This window comes from Entelurus aequoreus, linkage group LG28, assembly GCF_033978785.1.
Source record: "Entelurus aequoreus isolate RoL-2023_Sb linkage group LG28, RoL_Eaeq_v1.1, whole genome shotgun sequence".
NCBI lineage: Eukaryota > Metazoa > Chordata > Actinopteri > Syngnathiformes > Syngnathidae > Entelurus > Entelurus aequoreus.
Genome location: NC_084758.1, coordinates 968,712 through 985,362, shown reverse-complemented (window position 1 = coordinate 985,362; position 16,651 = coordinate 968,712). Strand labels below are relative to the sequence as shown.

At 39.4% G+C, this 16,651-nt stretch overlaps 1 protein-coding gene across 2 annotated transcripts in view; it reads left to right on the top strand.

Annotated features, from left to right (window-relative positions):
- The window catches only part of LOC133644948 (protocadherin Fat 4-like), a 99,565-nt gene that overhangs the window by 42,503 nt on the left and 40,411 nt on the right, over positions 1–16,651 (top strand). The gene's annotated exons all lie outside the window — the stretch shown is intronic.

Genomic DNA, 16,651 nt, shown 5'->3' with positions numbered 1-16,651 from the left:
TAAGAGCATCATGAACTTCTATTTGGTATACAACTTCATGATGAACTACAATAGGAAATGCCCTATGTGTGCAAGCTGCCGATACGCACCCATTGAACTGAAATGCTTGAATGTCCATGGTGAGTGGGGTGTGTAAATGTTGGAACAGTTCCAATCCGTTGAGGTTTGTATATTGCCCATTCATTTTCAATGGAGGGAAATTCTGGGTAATCAGGGAATTTTCGGAACCGGGAAACATGCTGGCTTGAATGTGCGGGGTGAGTGGAGTGTGTGAATGGTGGAAATCAGATGAGAAAGGTGGGATATGCAGTGGATTGTATAATGCCCATTCATTGTCAATGGGGAGAAAAACCAGCAATTTGGGGAACGGGAAATCATGTTTTGCGTTGAATAAATCAGATAAGTAGTGCGTGCGGATGGTTGAAAGGTCGGAATCGGGTTTAAAAACGACGCAAAATTTGCAGAATTTAGGGCGTTGTCGAACTACGAATATGTCCATTCAGTTGAATGGGATTTCCTGGGAAAAACAGGAATTTTTGAAAATATTGATACTAGCGCAATTGTCTGAGATGATAGTAATGGCGCCCGATTGTAGCTGAGATAGGCTCCAGCGCCCCCAGCGACCCCAAAGGGAATAAGCGGTAGAAAATGGATGGATGGATGATATTAATGGCTTGGTGTTGGAATTTTTGGAATCGGTTGAAACATGTTGACGTAGTAACAGTTTGAATTAAGAATGGGTATTTCAGAATTCCTCAAATTTCAGGAAAAGGTGAGTGGAGTGTGTGGATGGTGGAACAGTTCAAATCGGGTGAGAAATGTGGAAGTTGTGCGTGTTTGGAAATTGGCCTACTCATTTTTAATGGGCAAAATGTCCCGGAAGACGGGGAATTCTGGGTAAACCGGATTTTATTTTTAAAAAAAAGTGACCTCAAAGGCTTGAATATCCAGGGTGAGCAAAGTGTGGAACAGTTCAAATCAGATGTGGGATTTGCAAGAGATTGTATAATGTCCAATCATTGTCAATGGGGAGAAAATGCTGGGAAACTCTGGAAAATGTTTAAATTTTGAGAAAGGTAAAACATATTTTGTGTTTGATATATGGGGAGAGTAGTGTGTGTGGATGGTTGAAAGGTCGGAATCGGATTTAAAAATGCTGCAACATTTTAAGAATTGAGGGCAATGTAGAACTATGAATACAGCCATTTATTGGACTGGGAATTTCCTGGAATTTTGAGAAAAACAGGAATCTTTGAAAATATTGATACCAGCACAGTTGTCCTAGATATGGATATAAGGTATGAATGGCTTGGGGTTGGCATTTTTGGAAGTGGTTGAGAAATGTTGACGTAACCATTTGAACTGAAAATGAGTATTATGGAATTTTGGGGAAACTGGGAATTTGGTCAAAAACAGTTGAAAAATCTGGACCGGGTAAACTTTCCAGGAAAAGGGAATTCTGGGAATTCCTGGAATTTCTTTGAACTTGTAAGGTGGTAGTTCCAGGTGAGTGGAGTGTGTGGATGGTTGAATCGGGTGAGAAATGTGGAAGTTGTGTGTGGTAGAAAATCGGCCTAGTCATTTTTAATGTGCAAAATGTCCTGGAAAATGGGGAATTGTGGGTAATCCGGGATATATTTGAAACAACTTTTGGGGGAGCTCACGGTTCCGAACGTCTTGACACTTGAACGCTTGCGATGGGATGAAAGCTGTAGCGGAATAATAAGAAATAGAAGATTTGTGTGTTGGCCAGTCTCAGCATAATGTCTTTAGTCAAGTTGGCAGTCAGCTCCAAGTTCATAGGAGATGTGGATGATGTCACCGTCCAGGAAGGGATGAAGAAAAGCTTCAGGAGGACATGTTTCCACACGTGAATCAGAAGGTCTCTGTTAGTCCTTACGCTCCACTTTTCCTTTTCCAGCAGAGTGTAATTGAGAGGACAACAATTGTGCCTGAACCCCAGTGTTGACGTGACGCAGAGGACCCGGGTTCGATGCCTTGAATTAGCCTGGAGGCCACATGAAAGTGTGGCTTTAACACAACTACTGCACAAAGAAGACAGAACAAAGGAATTGCCAGCGGAAAAATAGTTTTGCCACCGCAGAGGCAGCCGGCATTCCTTCTGCAAAAATTTCCAACAGCTTCTTTTCTGTGGCCAAATGATGTCATTTGCCAGATTGCTCCGCCCCCGGGCCGCCGCGTGCACCGCTTGGCACCCGCGGCCGTCTGGACCCGTGACCACGACAAGGGATTGACCTTCTTTCTGCACACCTCTCACATTATTCAATCACATCTTTATGATGCTGGATCTTTATTTGTTTCAATTTACTTGATGTTGTTTTTTTTACAACCGATACGGCTAACTCAGGATGTCCTTGCCCGGTTGTGGGTTGGGATCAGGAGACGTCAATGTGGTGTGAAGCTCTTTGAGGCACTTGTGATTGAGGGCCAAACCAGGGGTGTCAAAAACTAGGGCCCGCCAATGTCAGCAGTTTGGCCGGCGAAAGGTCTGCAGTTAAATAAGGATTCTTCCCCGCAGGGAGATAGCATTCATGCACATTGTAATTCAGCTCAACGACCTTGAATTAGGGTCCGCACAGGACCTTTTCAAAAGGAATCCCAAAGGGAGTCCTTTTGCAATGGGACGAAAGGACCCTATTGAAATTGTAATGTTTATTATTATTATTATTATTAGGGTCCGCTTTGTACTGGTTACAAAGGAACCTATTGTTATTGTAAGGTTTTATTATTCTTTATTATTATTCCGCAGCTTTGCGGACTACTTTGCCCCCTTAACATGCTTCAAAACTCACCAAATTTTTCGCACACATAAAAAAACGCGAACAAAACTCTTTGGTAAAAAAACCAAACCCCAAAAATCCCAATTGCTCTCTAGCGCCCCCTAGGAAGAAAACTGCCTGTAACTCCCAGTAGGAATGTCGTAGAGACATGAAACAAAAACCTGTATGTAGGTCTTACTTAGACCTACAATTCATAATTTCACTTCTTCGGGCGAAAACCAACAGGAAGTTGGCAATTTCCCCTTCAAGACAAAAAATGACTAAAACACTCATTTTTGATTTTTGAGCTGTAATTTGACCCCCTTAAAATACTTCAAAACTCACCAAAATTCTCACACACATCGGGACTGGTAGAAATTGCGATCTAAAAAAAAAAAACCGAACCCCAAAACTCAAAATTGTGCTCTACATAAGTTTTGCAAAAAACAGAGAAAAAACTGCTCCTCAGAGGAAAACTCAGACAAAACTGCTTGTAACTTCCGGTAGGAACGTCTTAGAGACATGAAACAAATACCTCTATGTAGGTCTTGCCTAGACCTACATTTCACAGATTGACATCCTTCAGCAAAAATCAACAGGAAGTTTGCTATTCCTCCTTCAAAACAAAATTTTTGTTACAACCGGTCACCAAACATCAAACCTTATCTCCTCTGAGCGCGTTTGTCGTTTCGGCTTCAAACTGCTACAGGAGAGAGATTGAACCCTTCTGATTAAAAGTTGACGAAAGAGTTTAAATACGTGCTACCGTTTTGATTTTACAAGCCTTCAAAGACCCGCAGCACTGATGCTGCTACGGTGCCAAAAAATGACAACGGAACATGCAATTTCTTCTTTTTTGTCCTAAAAATTCTACACACAATACCCTATAATGACAATGTGAACTCAGACACAACTTCCTCTAACTCCCAGTACGAATATCGTAGAGACACGAAACAAAAACCTCTATGTAGGTCTCACTCAGGACTACCACTGGACAAAAGTATTGGGACACCTAGGACTAGTACCTGCCAAAAAGCGGACCCGTCCAATGCTGCTTGCAGCTTTGATTATCATTTGAATTGCATATGGCACAGCATTACTTATACAACCCAATGCAAACAACCTTCCCGAGTCATGGTGAAAAAAAAAATCAAAAAATCCAACCAACACAAAAAGTCAACAGACATGGTCACACACAACACAACCTGCTCACTGAACTTTGTGGATATTATAAATATACATCATAAAACTATTCTAAATTACAACCATTTAAAGCCATCACTAAGCATGATGGGAAAAATGCCAAACACTTCACTTATCAATGTTTGGCACATTTTAGCTGCTTGTCAAATACACTCTCACATACTCTTAATATCCTATTTTTGTAATTATTCATGCATGATATTAATCCAATATGTACACATATATGTATATATATATACAGTATATGTATGTGTGTGTTAGTTTACATTATTATATTATTTCGGCCCTCAACCAAATGTTATTGGCCCAACGCTACCCCTAAGTCAAGAAGTTTGGTCCAAGCAAAGACATTGTTCATGATTGAAGTTATGTTATGTTATGTTATTTTCATTTATTATGTGCCCCCCAACCAACTGTTACATCAGCGTTCTTTTTGAAGTGGAGATTTAAGCGTAGTTTGTGTGCTGACCTGGAGGTAAGAAAGAGTCAAACAAAGGTGGATTTGACAAAGTGTACCAATAGATTAGTCCTGACTGTATCTTCAATGATGTTAAAAGTCTGCTCGCCCACATGTTTGTTTACGATGAGCTCAGGGGACAAAAGGAGCGCTTGATTTGCTCACCCTAACTCACCTACAGCCCATCATAATCTTGCCTTATCCGTACTTTTTTTTAATGAATGTTATTGTATTTTTATCAATGTTACCATCATCATATCAGCGGGTTAATTATCGTACATCCACAGTACCATAAATTCTCTACTTTCTTCCTGCGCTTTAAACTCTGCAGCTTATAAAACATCACAGCTTTGATTGATTGATTGAAACTTTTATTAGTAGATTGCACAGTGAAGTACATATTCCGTACAATTGACCACTAAATGGTAACACCCCAATAAGTTTTTCACACTTGTTTAAGTCCACGTAAATCAATTCATGATACAAATATATACTATCAGCATAATACAGTCATCACACAAGTTCATCATCAGAGTATATACATTGAATTATTTACATTATTTACAATTTACAATGAGGAGGGTTTGGTTGATATCAGCACTTCAGTCGTCAACAATTGCATCATCAGAGAAATGGACATTGAAACCGTGTAGGACTGACTTGCTAGGATATGTACAGCCAGCAGAGAACATAGTGACTTCAGATAGCATAAGAACAAGTATATACATTAGATTATTTACAGGATATGTACAGCCAGCAGAGAACATAGTGACTTCAGATAGCATAAGAACAAGTATATACATTAGATTATTTACATTTGATTATTTACAGGATATGTACAGCCAGCAGAGAACATAGTGACTTCAGATAGCATAAGAACAAGTATATACATTAGATTATTTACATTTGATTATTTACAGGATATGTACAGCCAGCAGAGAACATAGTGACTTCAGATAGCATAAGAACAAGTACATACATTAGATTATTTACATTTGATTATTTACAGGATATGTACAGCCAGCAGAGAACATAGTGACTTCAGATAGCATAAGAACAAGTGTATACATTAGATTATTTACATTTGATTATTTACAGGATATGTACAGCCAGCAGAGAACATAGTGACTTCAGATAGCATAAAAACAAGTATATACATTTGATTATTTACAGGATATGTACAGCCAGCAGAGAACATAGTGACTTCAGATAGCATAAGAACAAGTATATACATTTGATTATTTACATTTGGTTATTTGCAATCCGGGGAGGTGGGATGTGGAAGGGGGAGGGTGTTAGTTTAGGGTTGACGTTGCCTGGAGGTGTTGTTTTAGTGCTTTTTGAAGGAGGATAGAGATGCCCTTTCTTTTACACCTGTTGGGAGTGATTTATAGAATTTTGTTAGCATGCTAGTTTTTTTGTTTTTTTTTAGCTAATTTTGTAGGTATACACCTGTCATACTTTGGTACTCTATGTATGCTAATGTTAGCATAAACAACTTTTTTTTTAATAGGTACACCCCCCAGAGTATCAATTTAGCACTTGACGCATGTTACAGTTAGCATTTTAGCATGCTAACATTAGCGCATTAGCTCAGTGTCATATATGTTGCTATTTTAACAATGCTAACTATTAGCATTGCACCAGTAGCATCCACGTTTTTATTTATATTTTTTTGGGCCAAATGTTGGCATTTCATCCAAAATTGCATTTTCTATTGTAGTTGTTTTGAAGGTGAAAACTGCAGAATGATCCTTCATTTGTCCATCAGTGCAAAAAGTTGTACCTAGCTGTAGGGTCAGGGTCCAAGGATGCTATCAAGGTAATTGTTTCTTTTGGTAGTTCCATGGACATCTGGGGTAATTGAAGAATGGAAGCGTATCAAAGACTTATTTATAAGGGGAATGTTTAGCGCGTCTCACCTTGACCGTAACCGTTGCAGCGTCCATTAACAAAGATTTGCATACGTGCCAAGCTATCGAGTTCCCGGGGCGGCTAAGTCTCGGGGCCCAGGCGGTGTAACAGGATAGAGGTGAAGTATTTAGGTGCTGGTTTGGTGGAGACAGCTGCCAGGGGTTACGTGATATGTGAGGGGCTAAGACCACGCGGGGAGAAGTGATACGGCCAGAGAGATGTGAAACATTCTCCGCCTGTCCACAGCGGCGGGCGGGGTCGGCGCGGGGTCAGGGCCGCACGGCGAGGATACACTGTCCCGCTGCCGCACAGCGCCTCATGCTTTCAGCGGGTCAAAGGTTGCACAAGTGTTCTCCCAAGACGGTAAACAGGTTGTGACATCACATCCAGTCTTTCTAAATGGGGAAACAATGCTATCCAAAACTATTGTGACTTCTAACATCAAGCTGCACATTTCATCCATCCGTCTTCTACAGCCATTCTTCTTGTCAGGGTCGCAGGGGGGGGGCATCCCGGCTGGGGGAGGGCAAGACTTGCACATTTATTCCTTCACAAAGCTAACATTCAGTCCAGGTTTTTACTTTTTTTTTGTTTTTTTGTTTTTTTGTCCTGCCCAGCTTCTCAGACAAATCATATAGCAGATGTAGATGATCATATAGTAGATGTAGATGATCATATAGTAGATGTAGATGATCATATAGTAGATGTAGATGATCATATAGTACACATATGTCAGAGTCAAGGCCCGCGGGCCATATCCGGCCCGCGAGAAGGTTTTTTACGGCCCTTGGGATGATCTTGATTTATTATTAGAACCGGCCCGCAGACCGCAGATCTTTTTTATTTTTTTATTTTTTTATTTTTTTTTTTAGACCGCAGATCTTTTACACGCACCAAGCGGATGCCGGTCCAAGGTTCCGAAAGGGGGCGAGCGGCCCGCCGGGACGCGCCTGCCGGCCGAAGGGCTGCAGCCCGGCCGTCAGTCGCGGAGCCCGCCGTGCCACGCGCGCCAAGGGGGCGGGCCGAAACCCGGCCCCGAGGCCCTGAGACTTCTGCTTTGTTTCCCCAAACCGCGCGTCACCGCCGGGCCCGCACCACCGTCGGGCTGCAGCCCGAGCGTCGGTGGCGGAACCCGTCATGTGCCGCGCGCGCCAATCGGAGCGGGGGGGTCAAGCGGGCCGAAACCCGCAGGCCACCCCCTCACCACGAGGCCCTGAGACTTCTGTGTTTGACCCCTTACGCGCGGCCCGTCGAGACGCGCCCGCCGTCAAGCCACGAGGGCCAGCCGTCGGGTCGCGGAGCCCGCCGTGCCACGCGCGCCAAGGGGCGGGCCGAAACCAGCGGGGGGTTTCGGGCACCCAACTCGCCTCCCTCCCACGGAGGGAGGAGGGGGGTTTAATGTGAACATTACTGTGCAATCACATATTTAGAGTTTTTACTCAATTCAAGTTTAAAAGTTAAAGTTTAATATTTGTTTTCACTGCATGTTACTTCTCCTTAAACAAAGTGTTGTTTTTGATTTATAGATTTTTGCACTTTATTTTATTGTATTTCAATTTAATTATATTTTAAAAATATTTCAGTTGAGTGGATGATAGAAAATTGCTATTATTGTTTTTTTCTTTGAAGTAAATTTAGCCCACTTTTGCTAAAATAGAAAATATAGGCTACTGATGGTGCCTTGAATACCGGTTTCTTTCATTTAATGTTCATGTTATGGGGATTTTTATATAAAGGAAATTTGTCTTTTGTGTCTGTTGAAAATTAAAGATTACTGACAGAGCCATAAGAAAATATTGCTTTATTTATCTGATCATATTGGAATATATTTGTTAGGTTTTCAGTAGGTTCAATTAGGTTCACTAGACTATATGCGTCATTTAAAAATTTTTCAATGAACATTCGAACAGTCCGGCCCTCGGCTTGTAGCTAAATTTTTTATTTGGCCCTCCGTCCATTTGACTTTGACACCCCTGATATAGTAGATGTAGATGATCATATAGCAGATGTAGATGATCATATAGTAGATGTAGATGATCATATAGTAGATGTAGATGATCATATAGTAGATGTAGATGCCCATATCGGATGTTCAGATTGACTTTACAAAAGAGAAGTGTAGGATACTTCTCTTGTTGCCTTATTTGTATTTTGACTTTATTAAATGTATTTATATTATCATTTGGTGCAGCCGGGCCGGAGAAGGAGGGGATAGAGAGAGAAAAAGGAAGACAGAGGGGGGAATTGTGGGGACAAGAGGGGGATTAGACAGAGAGACAAAAACAACAACAGCAAACACAACAACAACAACAACAAACACAACAACAACAGCAAACACAACAACAACAACAACAACAACAGAGCAACATCAGCAAATAGGACATGTACAAATATGATGGTAAAAGTGATAGCAAATAAGCAGTTAGTGAAAAAATAATACAGAAATGACAATGAGCATTATTACACTAAAAATGGAGCGATACGAATACCAATAGAATTAGCATTATTGATAATGAACAATACCAATAGGTTTTTACTTTCTAGAAACTTTTGCATCCTTTTGAATGGAATTGTGTCGCAAAAGTTTGAGGTACCGGTACTTTATGTGTTTTTCTTTCTTTAGTTGATTTGGAACATGAACACATTTACATTATAATACATCACACAATATCATATCATTTCACTTTACATCATGCCCAAAAAGGAGTAGGAAGAAGCAAAATGTATTTAATCCTAACCCCTTTCCCACTTCAAAGCGTTTACAAATATATACATCATTTACTGACCTTTTTATATAAAAAAAAATAACATCTATGAATTAGTATACACAATAGTTTTGTAATATGTAATTAATTAATTCAGTCATTATTAACATACTGAGATGAAAAATATCATATTTTCAATAAGGTTGGAAGTATTTCTCATAATTCTTCTTCTTTGTACTTTGTAAGCACTATTATTTTGAACAACCTCTTAAAGTGGATCATATCAGTACAATTTTTAACTTCTTTACTTAATCCATTCCATCATTTAATTCCACATACTGATATGCCAAAAGTTCTAAGTGTTGTACGTGCATATAAATGTTTTAAATTAGATTTTCCTCTAAGGTTATATTTCTCCTCTTCAGTTGAGAAGTATTGTTATACATTCTTTGCTAGCAGGTCATAGTTTGCTTTGTACATCATTTTAGCTGTTTGCAATTTGACCAAATCACCAAACTTTAATATTTTTGACTTAAAAAATAAAGGGTTTGGATGTTCTCTAAATCCAACATTATGTATTATTATAACTGATCTTTTTTGTAACACGGTTAACGAATGTAGCGCACATTTGTAGTTATTTCCCCATATTTCTGCACAATAACTCAGATATGTAACACTAGCGAGCAGTAGAGAATATGAAGGGATTTTTTATATATATATATATATATATATATATATATATATATATATATATATATATATATATATATATATATATATATATATATATATATATATACAGGCCAAAAGTTTGGACAAACCTTCTCATTTGAATGTGTTTTCTTTATTTTCATGACTATTGTAGATTGTCACATCAAAACTATGACACCTGTGAAGTGAAAACCATTTCAGGTGACTACCTCTTTAAGCTCATGGAGAGAATGCCAAGAGTGTGCAAAGCAGTAATCAGAGCAAAGGGTGGCTATTTTGAAGAAACTAGAATATAAAACATGGTTATTTCACCTTTTTTTTGTTAAGTACATAACTCCACATGTGTTCATTCATAGTTTTGATGTGACAATCTACAATGTAAATAGTGTAAATAGTCATGAACATAAAGAAAACACATTGAATGAGGAGAAGGTGTGTCCAAACTTTTGGCCTGTACTGTATATATATATATATATATATATATATATCCATCCATCCATATATATATATATAAATGTATGTATATGTGTATACAGAGAGAGAGAGGACATTTTAGAGTTTTTAATGTACATGTTTTTGTTTACTGTGGGATGGTAAAGTGGAAAACATTCAAACAAACCTTGATTAATGAGCTGACTTGGTTCTTGAACATGGTTCATAAACGTAAAAGTGTGTATGCTGAAGCATGGTTCCTCATGAGAATCGATGTCAACATGAATAATTGGTTCTAGCCAGAACAAAAGTCCTTCTTTTGGTGCAAAAAGCACACTTTGAGGACACTGTAATAAACCAACATACAAATGGCTCAACAATGTCTTTTTTTATCCAAACACGACCACAACAGCAAGCTAACTTGTCAACATGCACACACATAAAAGTCCCTTTAGTGCTCTCCAAAAACGTTAACAACCATGTTGCTAATCCTTTTTACCTTAAGTCGGCGAATGTTTTTGCCATTTTTAGAAGACTGGTAGTTGTAAAAGAGCAGTGGCTTCATCACTGCTAGGGTTAGCACACACTAGCAATCCTTCATCGCTTGCGTCCCGGTCCACTTTTTGAACTTTTCAGACCACCCACGGTGCGCCCGAGATTGTTGTTGCGTGCGTGTTCCAGCATGGTCACCTCTACACAGCAAGTTGCCATAGAAATGGCCAGCCTTTTCTCTAATGATAGCGTCACAAAGGCTAGCATCCGCTAGCTGCTTCTCATTCATCCACACCAGAAACTGTTTTTTGAGCTGCTTTTGCACTTTGTCTTCTCCCTTGCGCAGATATTTCACCTCTTTGGCAAAGTCAGCAACCGTATAAACCTTCTTATTTACAGAAGTTGCAATGTGGACGTGTTTCTTTCCTATTTGCTTGGCAATCTGTGCACCATTGCCGTACTCCTCGCAAATAATCCTTTTTAAGTCCACAGCAAATCCCTCCTTCTTTCCAGGCTGGTTGCTTTGCTGTTTTGGACACATATTGATAAGCAAAACAGACAGATATTGGCGAGTGGCGAGAAAAGATATACACAGCTGATTAGTAGAGTGGAAAACAACAAATAGTTTGTAAATGGAGGTTCCATTGTAAATGTGTGTATTGACTGTGGGATGCAGCTGATTAGTAGAGTGGAAAACAACTAATAGTTTGTAAATGGAGGTTCCATTGTAAATATGTGTATTGACTGTGGGATGCAGCTGATTAGTAGAGTGGAAAACAACTAATAGTTTGTAAATGGAGGTTCCATTGTAAATATGTGTATTTACTGTGGGATGCAGCTGATTAGTAGAGTGGAAAACAACTAATAGTTTGTAAATGGAGGTTCCATTGTAAATATGTGTATTGACTGTGGGATGCAGCTGATTAGTAGAGTGGAAAACAACAAATAGTTTGTAAATGGAGGTTCCATTGTAAATATGTGTATTGACTGTGGGATGCAGCTGATTAGTAGAGTGGAAAACAACAAATAGTTTGTAAATGGAGGTTCCATTGTAAATATGTGTATTGACTGTGGGATGCAGCTGATTAGTAGAGTGGAAAACAACAAATAGTTTGTAAATGGAGGTTCCATTGTAAATATGTGTATTGACTGTGGGATGCAGCTGATTAGTAGAGTGGAAAACAACAAATAGTTTGTGTAAATGTGTGTATTGACTGTGGGATGCAGCTGATTAGTAGAGTGGAAAACAACAAATAGTTTGTAAATGGAGGTTCCATTGTAAATGTGTGTATTGACTGTGGGATGCAGCTGATTAGTAGAGTGGAAAACAACAAATAGTTTGTAAATGGAGGTTCCATTGTAAATATGTGTATTGACTGTGGGATGCAGCTGATTAGTAGAGTGGAAAACAACAAATAGTTTGTAAATGGAGGTTCCATTGTAAATGTGTGTATTGACTGTGGGATGCAGCTGATTAGTAGAGTGGAAAACAACAAATAGTTTGTAAATGGAGGTTCCATTGTAAATATGTGTATTGACTGTGGGATGCAGCTGATTAGTAGAGTGGAAAACAACTAATAGTTTGTGTAAATGTGTGTATTGACTGTGGGATGCAGCTGATTAGTAGAGTGGAAAACAACAAATAGTTTGTAAATGGAGGTTCCATTGTAAATATGTGTATTGACTGTGGGATGCAGCTGATTAGTAGAGTGGAAAACAACAAATAGTTTGTTAATGGAGGTTCCATTGTAAATATGTGTATTGACTGTGGGATGCAGCTGATTAGTAGAGTGGAAAACAACAAATAGTTTGTAAATGGAGGTTCCATTGTAAATATGTGTATTGACTGTGGGATGCAGCTGATTAGTAGAGTGGAAAACAACAAATAGTTTGTAAATGGAGGTTCCATTGTAAATATGTGTATTGACTGTGGGATGCAGCTGATCAGTAGAGTGGAAAACAACAAATAGTTTGTAAATGGAGGTTCCATTGTAAATGTGTGTATTGACTGTGGGATGCAGCTGATTAGTAGAGTGGAAAACAACCAATAGTTTGTAAATGGAGGTTCCATTGTAAATATGTGTATTGACTGTGGGATGCAGCTGATCAGTAGAGTGGAAAACAACAAATAGTTTGTAAATGGAGGTTCCATTGTAAATATGTGTATTGACTGTGGGATGCAGCTGATTAGTAGAGTGGAAAACAACAAATAGTTTGTAAATGGAGGTTCCATTGTAAATGTGTGTATTGACTGTGGGATGCAGCTGATTAGTAGAGTGGAAAACAACAAATAGTTTGTAAATGGAGGTTCCATTGTAAATATGTGTATTGACTGTGGGATGCAGCTGATTAGTAGAGTGGAAAACAACAAATAGTTTGTAAATGGAGGTTCCATTGTAAATATGTGTATTGACTGTGGGATGCAGCTGATCAGTAGAGTGGAAAACAACAAATAGTTTGTAAATGGAGGTTCCATTGTAAATGTGTGTATTGACTGTGGGATGCAGCTGATTAGTAGAGTGGAAAACAACCAATAGTTTGTAAATGGAGGTTCCATTGTAAATATGTGTATTGACTGTGGGATGCAGCTGATCAGTAGAGTGGAAAACAACAAATAGTTTGTAAATGAAGGTTCCATTGTAAATATGTGTATTGACTGTGGGATGCAGCTGATTAGTAGAGTGGAAAACAACAAATAGTTTGTAAATGGAGGTTCCATTGTAAATGTGTGTATTGACTGTGGGATGCAGCTGATTAGTAGAGTGGAAAACAACAAATAGTTTGTAAATGGAGGTTCCATTGTAAATGTGTGTATTGACTGTGGGATGCAGCTGATTAGTAGAGTGGAAAACAACAAATAGTTTGTAAATGGAGGTTCCATTGTAAATATGTGTATTGACTGTGGGATGCAGCTGATTAGTAGAGTGGAAAACAACAAATAGTTTGTAAATGGAGGTTCTATTGTAAATGTGTGTATTGACTGTGGGATGCAGCTGATTAGTAGAGTGGAAAACAACAAATAGTTTGTAAATGGAGGTTCTATTGTAAATGTGTGTATTGACTGTGGGATGCAGCTGATTAGTAGAGTGGAAAACAACAAATAGTTTGTAAATGGAGGTTCTATTGTAAATGTGTGTATTGACTGTGGGATGCAGCTGATTAGTAGAGTGGAAAACAACAAATAGTTTGTAAATGGAGGTTCCATTGTAAATATGTGTATTGACTGTGGGATGCAGCTGATTAGTAGAGTGGAAAACAACAAATAGTTTGTAAATGGAGGTTCCATTGTAAATGTGTGTATTGACTGTGGGATGCAGCTGATTAGTAGAGTGGAAAACAACAAATAGTTTGTAAATGGAGGTTCCATTGTAAATATGTGTATTGACTGTGGGATGCAGCTGATTAGTAGAGTGGAAAACAACAAATAGTTTGTAAATGGAGGTTCCATTGTAAATGTGTGGGATGCAGACTCCCAAACAAGCAGGTACTATGTCTCTACTTTGATGCCACTGAGCGCTCAGCAGCTGGTCTGGGCTGAAAAAGAGTCCGGATGCCAAACACACTTTGGCGGTGCTAAAGTGCCACAGACTGGGATCAGTTAAAGGGATCATCTGCGACGCAGCAAAGGACGCACTAACTAATCTCTTGCCAGCATGACTTTTGGCAGATCTAAGAGCCTTTGAGCACTTCCTTGTGTACATCCAAGCACTTGTCCATCCTCCTAAATATTTGCAAAGGTGCAAGTCAACACTGTCCATATTTAGTAGGAACTATTGGCAAGGGAACTTGAAGGAATGTTGACTGTATTTCCCCTCAGGAACCGGGTTCTTTACGTTCTAATTACCGCTGGCGTCTTGTGAGCCAAACCAAAGGGTGAAGCCACTTTCTAGTAAACAAAGCTCATCTTCTGTGGACCACAGACGTTTGATGACTTTCAGGCCTGAAAACATCAGCAAGGCGTATTCTGCTTGTTCGACATGAAATGCAGCCCAGCCGTTGAATTTTGATTGCTAAACAGATTCCATTCCTAACGTGTCTGGTATGGATATTTCAATCACTGCTTTTTAGATACACAGCCAAGGCAACGTTGTCCATCATTCATTCATAATGAAGAACTGGCAGCAAATCAAAACAAATAGGAATGTTTCCCTGTGCCAAATAATGCTCCCTTATGTCTTCAAAAGATCTGAACCCCAACGAGCATTGGCTGTTTACAAGAAGCCAGTGCCATGGTTTTGGTCCTGGTCCTGGTCCTGGTCCTGGTTCACGGTGCAGAGCTGCTGTTTGTGGAAAAGTTGTCACGTTACTCATTTATAGCCTGATAAATGTGTAGATGACTTGGGACTAAACACATTTGGTTGAGGGCATGTAAAGTGAATATATATATAATAATAATGCAATAAAGTAATTTTAAAGGCCTACTGAAAAGATTTTTTTTAATTTAAACGGGAATAGCAGATCCATTCTATGTGTCATACTTTATCATTTCGCGATATTGCCATATTTTTGCTGAAAGGATTTAATAGAGAAAATCGACGATAAAGTTCGCAACTTTTGCTCGCTGATAAAAAAAAGCCTTGCCTGTAGCGGAAGTAGCGTGACGTCACAGGAGCTAGTATTCCTCACAATTCCCCGTTGTTTACAATGGAGCCAGAGAGATTCGGACCGAGAAAGTGACGATTACCCCATTAATTTGAGCGAGGATGAAAGATTCGTAGATGAGGAACGTTACAGTGAACGACTTGAGAGGCAGTGATGGACGTATCTTTTTTCGCTCTGACCGTAACTTAGGTACAAGCTGGCTCATTGGATTCCACACTCTCCTTTTTCTATTGTGGATCACGGATTTGTATTTTAAACCACCTGGGATACTATATCCTCTTGAAAATGAGAGTCGAGAACGCAAAATGGACATTCAGTGCCTTTTATCTCCACGACAATACATCGGCGAAATGCTTTAGCTACGAGCTAACGTGATAGCATCGTGCTTTAACTGCATATAGAAACAAAAAAATAAAGGATAGAAGGAAGGATAGATAGAAAATCAACAATACTATTAAACCGTGGACATGTAAATACACGGTTAATGCTTTCCAGGCTGGCGAAGGTTAACAATGCTGTGCTAACGACGCCATTGAAGCTAACTTAGCAACTTAGCAACGGGACCTCACAGAGCTATGCTAAAAACATTAGCTCTCCACCTACGCTAGCCAGCCCTCATCTACTCATCAACACCCGTGCTCACCTGCGTTCCAGCGATCGGCAGAAGGACGAAGGACTTCACCCGATGCGTTTGGCGGCCCGGAGACGTAGGAAGTCAAGGTGAGGTCGGCGGCTAGCGCGGCTAGCGCTCCAACAAAGTCCTCCTGGTTGTGTTGCTGTAGTCCGCTGCTAATACACCGATCCCACCTACAACTGTCTTCTTTGCAGCCTTCATTGTTCATTAAACAAATTGCAAAAGATGTCCAGAATACTGTGGAATTATGAAATGAAAACAGAGCATTTTGTATAGGATTCTACGGGTACCATAACTTCCATTACTCTGACTTCGTCACGCACATACGTCATCATACCGCAACGTTTCAGACGGATATTTCCCGGGAAGTTTTAAAAGTCACTTTATAAGTTAACCCGGCCGTATTGGCATGTGTTGCAATGTTAAGATTTCATCATTGATATATAAACTATCAGACTGCGTGGTCGCTAGTAGTGGCTTTCAGTAGGCCTTTAATGTAATAGATATAATATGATTAATATAAGTGGGTATTAAAAGTATGTGAAAGTTGGAATTCTACCTTGTTTACTTCCGTGAGGACCTCCTTAAAGATCAATCAGAAATATCAAGCAGTTCAAATGCACCAAACAAGGATAAGTGTGGGGAAAGGGGTTTGCATTTTTCCCATCATGCTTTGTAAGGGATTTACATATAAATGGATGTATTTTTTTTATGGTAAATT